Below are 10,780 nucleotides of genomic sequence, written 5' to 3'. Positions count from 1 at the left end.
CGATGAATGAATATGGGGATGGGTTTGGCCCAGCTGGCTCGCTCCAGGAGCCAGCGGCACACAGGCTGGTTGGGCGGTGGGGGCAGCCAGAAGCTAAGAGAGGGCGGATCAGCTACAGAGCATTTCACAAAAGGACCTTGGGCCACCCTGCTTTCTGGGTGTTGAACTGTTCCTCCAGGGTTAAACAGAGAGAGCACTCTGGGATTTGACTTTCTGGTTCCATGTTTTCCCGAGCAACACAAGATTGGATAGAAAAACACTTTAGGAGGAAACTCAACATTCGTTTATTCCTTGAAGGTCTGGGAAGTCCTCACGAGGAACAGGACAGGTTGGAGTAGCCAAACTTATTCCTCACCCTGCACAAGCCAAAAGGGACCGTGGTCTTCTATGGGTGTTAGTAAAGTCATGCAGGTGTTACGGCTTCCACTGAAAGGAACTCAGCTAGTTTTGAAGTCAGAAAGACTTGGGTTCAAATATTAGGGTCTCCACTTATGAGCCATGTGAATCCAGGCAAGGGGCCTAACCTCTCCTTGAACTTCAATATCTATTACTTGTAAAATGGGCATAATTATTGGGTTATTATAGAAATAAACAGATCATAAGTGACCTAGAAGAGGCATCATAATTAAAGGATAGCTAAAATTACAGCTCCTGCAGGGACGCTGGGCTTTGATCTCTCTGGATGTGGACCCTTCTTTTTACTAGGGGTTATGTAATAGCCCATCCTGAGGCAGGAGTTTATATAAGGGCTGTTAGGAAGTTTGTTCCTTGAATAATAGAAAAACTTGTTTCTGAAACAGCTCATTAGTCCCATTAAATCAGTTGCAGTGCTGATTCAGAAACTTTACGGTTAAGATTATCTCCATCAGTTAACACTCTCTGGCTTGGTGGGAAGGAAGGCCCCCCATTCTGCCCTCCCGGAAACGCTGGGCTCAGGTGCGGAGCCCATCACCAGGTAATGTGAGAAGAATGCACAAAGAGGCACACATTCCTGAGCAGTGAGCAGGCAGCTTTTTTGTTTGTCCGCTCCTTATAAGGAGTGAGTTATCAGTCTTGCAGAAAGGTCTTTGCCACTTCTCTCTCCTCAGATGGCTGAAATTGGCTTTTTTTCCTCAGAAGGGTGGGGCGGTGATTAAGCAGGGTAAATACGCCAGCATTTCAGATACCCAATTATGAGGATGTTGACAGACCCTTGCAACAGAGCTGGGTTTTTCTTTTTCTTTTTCTGTCTAATCCTAGGGACTCTCAGAAGAAGTTTGTGGAAGCCTCTCCCTCTCCCTGGAGGCAAGTCAGTCTGAAGATCCACTTTTGCCTCCAGGGTGCCGGCCACAGACTCGGCCAGGAGGGAAGAGCGGGAGCTCCCTCTCCACCTCTTGTCTGTTCCTTTCTGCGAGTTCTCAATGTCCCTTTTGTAGTTCTCTGATATTCTTCACCTCCTTGTCTTTTTAAGGGTTTTGTATTAATCACTATAATAGCAAATAATAAAAAAGCATGATAGGGAAGTTAGAAAGGTTCCCAAATCTTTCCTTTTAGCCCTTGCTGATAAAAGGTAAGTTGGTGCAAATCTTCTGGACAGGAAACTGGCAATATTGCCTTTACAATTCCTATGCTTTAGCTCATCCCCCTTCCTCTGGTTCCTGTGGCCTGAGAGGGGCGAGGCCGGACCAGGACCAGTTGGGCCCCACCAAGGGGTGCTACCGCTGCAGCGCACACAGGTGGGAGTGTGGCTGGCAGCAGGGGGTTGCTCCCTTCCCTTTCGTCAGCTCTGGGACTGGGCCTGGCCAAGGCTGGTATTTAAGAGATTATGGCATCTGAATCCACAATCCTGAAAAACAGAACTTTTGTAATAATACTGAGGATCACAGCATTGATGTTCCTAGGAAGAAACAATCTCTGATCTCACGAATAAGAACAGGAAGGAGGTTAAGAGATCTCCCAAAGGGTGGGCCGCCTACCTAAAGAGAACAATTGAGAAACTGCGAAATGCCCAGCTAACTGTGTAAATTGATGTACGGCAGAAAGAAAGTTCATCCTTTCCAAAATCCTTGTTACAGAAAACAGTCCCCGAGGAGTAAGGGCTGGGAGATGGCAAATAAATGAGCCGGCTTGTACCCCCCATCTACCTAAACAATTGCCCCACGAGAGTCAGACAGCTTTGGGTAACTCCAGTGAATTTTCAGAGACAGAAAGCCCATCAACAAAACAGGACCGCAAAACAACAGCACAAGTTTTTTCAGCAGGAATTTAAGATTGACGGGGTAGCTCTAACTTTCTGGAGAATGAGGAATACAGGTAAACTTGTAGCTTACATGGTGGTGATAGGAGCTGTTAGTGCGCGCCAAGAATTTACAGGAAGAAAAACAATACATCTCACTTGGCTGCTGGGGAGATTTGTTGTCTCTAGTAAAAGTCACTGTTTAGAAACAAATTTGAAGAATGTAATATGTGGTTTAAACTGGCTTCAAAAATCACAAAGGTGGTAGTCAGAACTATCATCCAAAGCAGAAATGATAAATGGCAGGAATATTCAGATTTTAAAACAAGAATGAAGCGGATTGTGGGAACAGGAAAACCACCTTACTCGGATCCAGGACATGCTAGGAATATAGCTGAGGATGTGGATGTCCATTTATCACAGTTCCACCGGACAGCTTTGTAGAGCTTGTCTACAAAACAGTGTTTGTTATTCGAAACATCCGCGGATTATATGATTTCCAGAAAAATGTCTCATCTGAGAATTGTCAACTGTGGAAAAAGTTAAAAACATGTTTAATCTTTTAAAAGCCACATAATGAAATCACTAATGAAACCCTAATAATCTTTTCCACATTGAAGGGGAAAGGAGTAGCTTCAGCATCCATGAGGTGGAAGTGCACTATGAAGATTATTGCCTTTGTGTCATTTGAGATTTATACAGTTTTTTGGTAACAATGCTTTTTTAAGAACTCCTGGGTTTTCATGCAGCCCCGCATATTGCATAAGAATATAGTTGATACTATGTGAAAAAAGTAAGACAGGACTTATTACTAGGAACCACAAAGACCAATTATCAATTTTTTTGTGTTTTAAAAACAAAATTAACATTAAGTTGATATTTTATAAGAAAATAACTTAGATGTGTGCCGCTATTTTCTTATGTTGAAAAGGCTTTGAAAGTTTAAAATGTCATAGCAAATAATGTGAAAATTTTTGTCCACCTTGAGATGATGTGTGCAAAATGCCTTAATTATTAATAAGCCAACATGTTATGATACCAATATCTCCCTAAAAAAATTAAAATCAACCATGCTTCTGGCATGAGAAAATGACAAAATTAAATCAGGAATTTATATTCACATAGAATGTTATTATTGAAACTTAATGCCACACAATTTTTTAAACTTGAGAATATTTTTAGTATCTCTATTTTTATTTTTTTTGCCAGAATCATGATGTTATGTCATACATAAGACTTGTATGATGCTTAACTGGAAATATCTATGAAACTATTCTATATTCTATTTTTATTGCACATAGATTTCTAGTATTTTTAGTTCCATGCTATTTAAGCTTCCTTCATTTGAGTATATTCACTACTTCTTTTGAAAAGTTCATGTGTTTTGATCAATCTGTCTGCAAAATTGGAAATAAATGGAAAAATATTTAATAGAAACAAAGATTTGTGTACAATGGTTGTTAATGACTGAAAAAATTGTTATTATTTTGAGACTTTTGAAAATGATATATTTAAGAATTTTTAATGATAAGAGAAAATGCTCAAAATATATTAGGTGAAGAAAGAAAAAATAATACACATTTCAACCACAAAGTTATATAGTAAAGGTATATGTGTGTATGTGCATGTATTAGGATATTAAAGGAAAGTATACCAAAATGTTAACATGTTAACATTATTCTTTCTGAGTACTGGGAACATAGGCAATTTTTATTTTCTTTTTAATGTTTCTGTGTTTTCCAGAATATCTACAATCATAATTTTTTACAGAAGCAGGAAAAAACTTCATGTGGAAAAGAAAAGTACACTGAGAAAAATTCCTCCTGCCGTAACTACAACATAACTCAGAGTGCTCACAGTGTCTCAGGTGTCATGGGCGTCCCCATGACAGGGCCAGAGGTGAGTGTTAAGTGGCCCTGTTTTCTAGATCTAGAAGATTCTGAGGCTCAGGACGTTAAGTACTTTGTTCAAGTCACACAGCTCTTGTAGCCAGGCCAGAATTTGATGTTACATGGGTCTTACCAGAGCAGCTCAGGCACACCTGCCCTACCTTTCCTTGCTGAATATGGTGCTCACTCCCCACTGCCAGCTTCCTGCAGGCTGAGCCCACCGAGCTCTGGAGGACTCAGCCTCCTCTGAAGCTTACCGCCAGCAGGAGGCTCAGGGCTGCTTTTAGAACAAATAAGTATGAATCACGGGCATGCACCTGCCCCAGCCAAGCACCGCAGAGCCGCTATCTCTGTCACCTGCGGATCCTCCGTCCAGCCCTCCCTCCCTGTCCAGTGATCAGGTCCCATGGCTTTGGCAGTTTTGAACCTATGAATATTTGGGGGGACTTTATTCCCCACCACTCAGCTCTCAGGAAACCCACTAGATTTTCTGGTGGGGTTCGGCAGGGAGGTGGTGGTGGGGCATCTCCGAGGGATCCTGGGCTCTCCCAGCTGACTCTGACCCTTGGCCAGTTAAAGAATCGCCAATGAACCTCAGGGCTACTGGAAAGAATGCTGTCAGAATGTGCCTATAGGCAACACACCCAGCCTTCCTGAGGATGGCTGCCAGAGGCCTAGGAGACGGTATACAGCGAAGCACATTATAAACCACTAAACTCTAACTAAACACCAGATGTTAGTAGCCAGAAAGGGACAGGAATTGAAGGCCCAGAACAGAACAGCCATAGGATTCTTCTCTGCTTTATTTACTGCTGAATCCCCAGTACCTAGAGTGGCGCCTGACACACAGCTGACACTCAGGAAAACTCCTTCCAATGAGGGAACTGATGAAGAAATCATCTTTGAGTCCACGGTAGCTCACCCCCGCTTTAACCCGTGGGTCGTCAGACAGAACTCCCGAGGAAGCCGGGACCGTGTGGGTGTGGGAAAGACACTAGAAGGGGACGGCTTCTTGCCGTGTGGGTTTGGGCCAGTTCTTCACCACTGTGGGCCTCAGCTTCCACATCTGTGAAGTGGTGATAGTAATACAATCCCCAGGCTGCATCCCAGGGGTAGTGCAAACAGCAAACGAGAGCACATAGGTTCAAGGCTTTTGCTTGTGTATGGTGCTTACCAAGGCCCTTAAAGGACCCCTCTAGATCCTTCCCTAGGTGCTGAAGAGAAGTTGTTCTCAGAGATGAAGATCTTTTATTTATTAGAAGCTGCCTGTACTACAATGAGTCAAGTCATCTGTGTGGGTAAAAATATGTTTGGTTAGAAATTGAATTCCTGATTTGTGTCCAGTCTTTTCTAATGATTTGTTTTAGAAAAGGGAAATACTCCCACACATGATTAGTTTACAAAGTCTTGAGAAATAGAGATCTCCCTGCGTTTATCTAATAAATGGGCCCATTCCTGACTCAGCCGGCTCAAGTCAGAAGCCTTGCAGGAATGCAGCGAGTTCCCTAAACTATTACAAAAGCTCTTATTCACCTAAACCTCTTTCCTGAAAGGCAGCCCTGAGCTCCACCACGCAGACTGGCTTGAAGACCATCCTCAGGGCACTGCCAGCAGTGATCGTCTCCCTGTTCCGTACGTGAGATTTTCCCAATGACCTTCCTCCCTCTGACTCTCCACCCCACCCAAATCCTTTTCTACTTGCTGGCTGGGAGTGAAGGCCCTTTGATAAGGACAGTTTTCATTGGTAGTTAGACAAACCCCAGGATATGGCTGAAATTCTACCAAGTTGTCACCTGTCACTCCTGAAAGCTGAGTGGAGAGGGGAGAGCATATGATGGGGAGACAGTGACTTGGAGGAGAGCAAAGGGCCCAGAAAGAGAAATTTAGAGACAAAGACAAAGTTGTCTTGCTTTAGAATTTGGTCCAGGGTCAGCGCATTTCTGTCCCTGGCCTTCTCCATCAATACTGAGCACCTTCATGATTATCTGCTTCCTGAGACCAGAGAAACACGAGGAAGGTCTGTAGGAAGCTACACACCTTACCCTAAGTTGCCTTTTGCCCATGAAGGCCATGGAGTACAGTTCCCAGTATGCGATGCAGCATAAGGCCATGAACTATGAAAGTGTCATTCAACTCTGGACAAATCAGGTTACCTCCAGGCCTGTTTCCTCATCTGTAAAATGAGGTGGTTACTGGAAATTTTCCAAGTTCTAGTCCTAAAAGACTGCTGCTCCTACATTCCCCAGGTCACCTGCCCCTGTCTGAATTCCATAGAATGTCAGGGATTCTACCTCTTGCCCTCCTGGAGTGAAGAGAGACCCAGGGTGACACCTGATACAGTCCTCGGAGGCTCCCCCTGTCTACAGTTGATTACCTGTGAGTCACAAGAAGCCTCAGACCTATCTGGGTTCTTGGGCTCTGCTGCCCTACGGCTGAGTGTGACCTTGGGAAATCTGTGTACTTCTGGTCCTTTATCTCTAGACACGAGCAATAGCTCCTGCCTGGCAGAATCAGTGGGAGGTTAGGGTTGTTTTTGTTGTTGACAATGATGCTGTTTTAGAATAATGCCAGACTCATCACAAAGATCCTCTTGTCATTGGCCCCCTCCCTTCCTTCTTGCTGAGTCATGTTGGCCTGGATGCATCAGGAAGAAGTAAGCCCTAGAGCAGCTCCACAGACATCTCAATCAGGCTACAGACTAAGCTGCTGTGACAAAGAGAGCCAAAAACACAGTGGCCCAAGCATGTTCAAATTTAATTTCTCTCATATTAACAGAGGTCATGAGAGTCAGAGTTAGGAGGTTGGTGAGTGGCTCTCCTCTGCAAGATCCCAATTTTCTACATCCCGCTCTTCTGCAAGACCAGCTCAGCGTCCACCTCCCTTGGAGGCCCTGGATCCCTCTTCTCCACAGGGATTGCATGTGGCTAGCCCCCCTTCAAGGGCCACTCAGCATGCACTACCTTGCAGGCCTAAATAACTTAATAGGAGAAAGCTGTGACTCCTCACGCCTCATTGAGAGCTCCTTGAGGTCAGCTCATGTCTTCTTGATTTTTATCTCCACCCTCCTCCCAGCTCAGCCTCAGAGCAGTGCCTAGCATGGTGCTCGCAGATGGTGAGCTCACCAGGGAGGCAGGAGCCACAATGAATGCATTCCTGGAGGCTGCAGCCAGCCACAATTAGGAAAGCTGAGGTGTTCGCTTAGTCACACTGTCTTACACATTTTTCAGCTTAATTGCCATGCAATTTCTTAATATCTTCCAATAAGTGAAAGGAAAAAAAATGTGTGGCTCTCGGGGGTTGTATGTGAAAATTAACTCTCATGGAAGTTCTTGATTCACCACGAAAATTCAAGAAATGTGCTTCTTACATATGGACACAGGGAAATACCGATTTTCCTGTCATGTGCAAGCTGAGAGTCCATGGGTGGAAGAGCTGACTGGGCTACCCAGTGGAATGAATATTTGTGTTAGTGTAAATTTTTATAGAATGAAGTTTCTCAGTGGAAAATGTTATTGCAGTCATTAGTTTTGGTAACTGCCCCGATTTACCAGGCTTAGTGCTAGCAATCCCAAATAGCAATCTAATTCAGTCATCTACCTCAGTGTTTATTTCACAATTTGTGATTTGATGTGAAAATCACATTGCTCGAGTGAGCTGATCAATAGGAGCTACACTGACATATTTTACAGCTGACATGGCACAGGGGGAGGACATGTTTTGTTTCACTTGCTGTGAAAATTTTCAGACTAACATTTTTATGGCCATTCTCTGTGTTAGATTCAACTTCAGATTTTTTCTTATGGAGCCTCTTGGTTTTGCCCACTGTTGCTCCTTTAGCCCATTTCTGTAGTAACTAAGATATTATGTGTCCTTCTCTGGTACTGGGACTTTTATAATTATGTGGCAAGATTTGCTCTGCTTTGGCTGCTGGCTAAAGCCTATAGCTCTACACTTATCCAGCCTCATAAACAGGGATGCTTCATGCAGTTGTGTAGGTTATACACTGCATTACTCCAAAGAGTGCTGTCTACATGGACTGTGATGGCATGTCCAAAGCTATATTGATACAACCTGCACAATAGTCCAAGAAAGCCCCATCTCAAAGATTACCTGCAAATTTCTCAGCAAATATAAGCTTGAACTCTGCTGGTTAGTGTTCAACAAAAGCTTGATTGCGAGAAGCACTCCTAAGAGTCATGAAACATGTCTGTTCATGGGTACTGACAGTCTGTCCCTGGAACAGTCCAAGCTAAAAGAAAGCTGGACCACATTGTTCTGACCCTTCATGCAGTCACTTTTACTTAATTATGCTCTGGCATCCACCACATTGGAGAATGTCACAAGGACCACTGCGATCCCTGCCGTTAGTTCTCCAAAGGGTCTGGAGGATGACCTTTCTTACAATGCACAACCTCCCAAATGTCCCCCATTTCTCTCTGGTCTCAGTGTCATGGGGAGTTATGTTTTTCCTGAATTGTTTGATATGATTTGACAAACAGGCGCTGTGACTCACATAACTGAAGCTGCTTTCATGTGCGTATTGACTGTTGAAGAGCTAACGGACAAGTCAGTGGCTCAACACTAACCAGTATAAAGACCTCACAGCTTCGCTTTATGTTCCTACCACATTCCCATCTTCACCGACATTAATTAAGCAACAAATACTTACTGCATGCCTACTACATGCTAAGTGCTCTTCAAGATACCACCTTGAACAAAGCAGGCAAAAGTTCCTACCTTAGGAAGCTTACAATCTGGCGGGAATACATGATAAACACACTACATACGGATGTATATAATATCGTATATGCAGTGCACATATGCATACATATACACATATGTAATTTACACATATTGCATATGCATACATGCAATATTGTACTAGCTGGTGGTAAAGGAGTAGAAAATAAATCAGGGAAGGGGAAGAGGATGGGAGGAGGTGACTTTTAAATAGAGATCTGGGAAGGATTTTCTGAGATGTCATTTGAGCAAAGCCTGGGAAGATGAGGGAGTGTCCTCTGTAGATCTTTGGAGGGAGAACACTCCAGACAGAGGGAATAGCAGCAAGTTCAAAATCCCTGAGGCAGGAGTGTGCCCGGCATGTTAAAGAAGAAGCAAGGAAGCCTGCATGGCAGGAATGGAGTGACTCAGTAGTGAGGTGGTCGGACATAACTGGAAATAGGGTCAGGCCAGGTGTTGAAGGGCTTTGATGTACTCGGGCCTAACACTAAATAGATGGGAAGGTTCTGAGCAGAGCAGTAACATAATTTGGGTCACTCTAACTAATGGGTTGAGATCAGACATAGGAGACAAACGTAGAAGAAGGAAGCCAGTTGGGAGATAATTGCAGGAATTCAGAGGTGATGGTGACTTGATCCAGCTTAGTAGTAGAGGGCAGGTGAGAAAGGGTCATATTCTGGATATACTGTGTAGGTAGAACTAACAGGATTTGTTGGCAGATGCAATGTGGGTGTGAATGAAAGGGAGGAATTAAGGATGATTCCAGAGTGTTTGAAAGGCTAGAGCTTGAACTACATGCTCTTCCAAGACAGTAGTTTGGGGCATGCTGAGTTTAAGGGGCTTGTAGACACCAAGTGAGGGTGAGAGAGCTTCCATTCCAGATATCCTGTCTGGGTGTAAGGAAACTGATGGTGTTTGGAGCTCTGGCACTGGGCAGGGGTGGGGGGTAAGTGTGGGCAGGGAAGCAGTGCCCCAAGGACAGAGCCCTGGGGCATTGCAAAGCTAAGAGTTCATCTAAGCATCATGTCTTATAAAAAAAAATCAAATTTCCTAGGCTTGTATTTAACAAACCTAATTATTTTGAGTTCTGTGAATCTCCTTATGATCCTCTTAGAACAAGTCAAATATAGTTGAAACCAGTACTGTGGTAGTGACATCACATCATTCATTTAAGAAATACTATTGAGAGCCAATTATATGGCAGGCATTAGGAGCTGGGGTAGCCAAAGTCTCTGGCCTTGTGAAGCTTGTGTTGCAGTTGAGGAGAAGGACAGTATTTGACATGTAAATAAACACACAATGAAGATAACTTCAGATTATAAGAGCTGCTATGAAGCAACTAAAACAGATAAAGGAGTAGATGGTAACTCAGGACCGGAGCTGTGGCTTCACTGAGGACATGCTATTTGGACTGAAAGCGAAGCAATGAGAAGGAGCCATGCGATGTTTCAAAGGAATTACATTCCAGGCCAAAGGGACAGCCATGCTGTGCAGATGCACGAGGTGGGATCAAGTTTGACACATGGGGGTGAAGGGAAGTGTGGCTGGAATGCAGTGAAAGGGGGAGCGGTATAGCAGGCAAGGGTAGAGAGGTGGGCAAGGGCCACCTCATGTTTGCTCTGACCAGCATGGCAGGAACTTTGGGTTTTATTTTCAGTGCACCAAGTCACTGTAGAGTTCCCAGCAGGGGAGTGATGGGATGTTCCATCCTGACTGCTGAGTATAGCATGCCTCTAAAGGAGCAGGGAGACTGGCAGGGAAGGGGTCACAAGGGATGCAGAATGAGGTGATGGGGGCTAGGCTGGGATGGAACTGGTGCAAGTGGGAGAGGGACTCTTGGGTTTTGAACACCTTGCTGATGGACTGGATGAAGTAAGAAGGAAGTCCACAGTGACTCCTGGATCTTGGCTTGAGCAACTGAATGGATGTTGTCACT

At 44.2% G+C, this 10,780-nt stretch overlaps 1 pseudogene; it reads left to right on the top strand.

Annotated features, from left to right (window-relative positions):
* The first annotated feature begins 2 nt into the window (after positions 1–2).
* LOC118923116 (KATNB1-like protein 1) lies at positions 3–2,794 on the top strand (annotated as a pseudogene).
* The last annotated feature ends 7,986 nt before the right edge of the window (positions 2,795–10,780 follow it).

The sequence above is a fragment of the Manis pentadactyla genome, chromosome 4 (assembly GCF_030020395.1).
Source record: "Manis pentadactyla isolate mManPen7 chromosome 4, mManPen7.hap1, whole genome shotgun sequence".
Taxonomy (NCBI): Eukaryota; Metazoa; Chordata; class Mammalia; order Pholidota; family Manidae; genus Manis; species Manis pentadactyla.
Note: the sequence above shows the minus strand (reverse complement) of the source record. Positions and strands in the feature narration are given on the sequence as shown.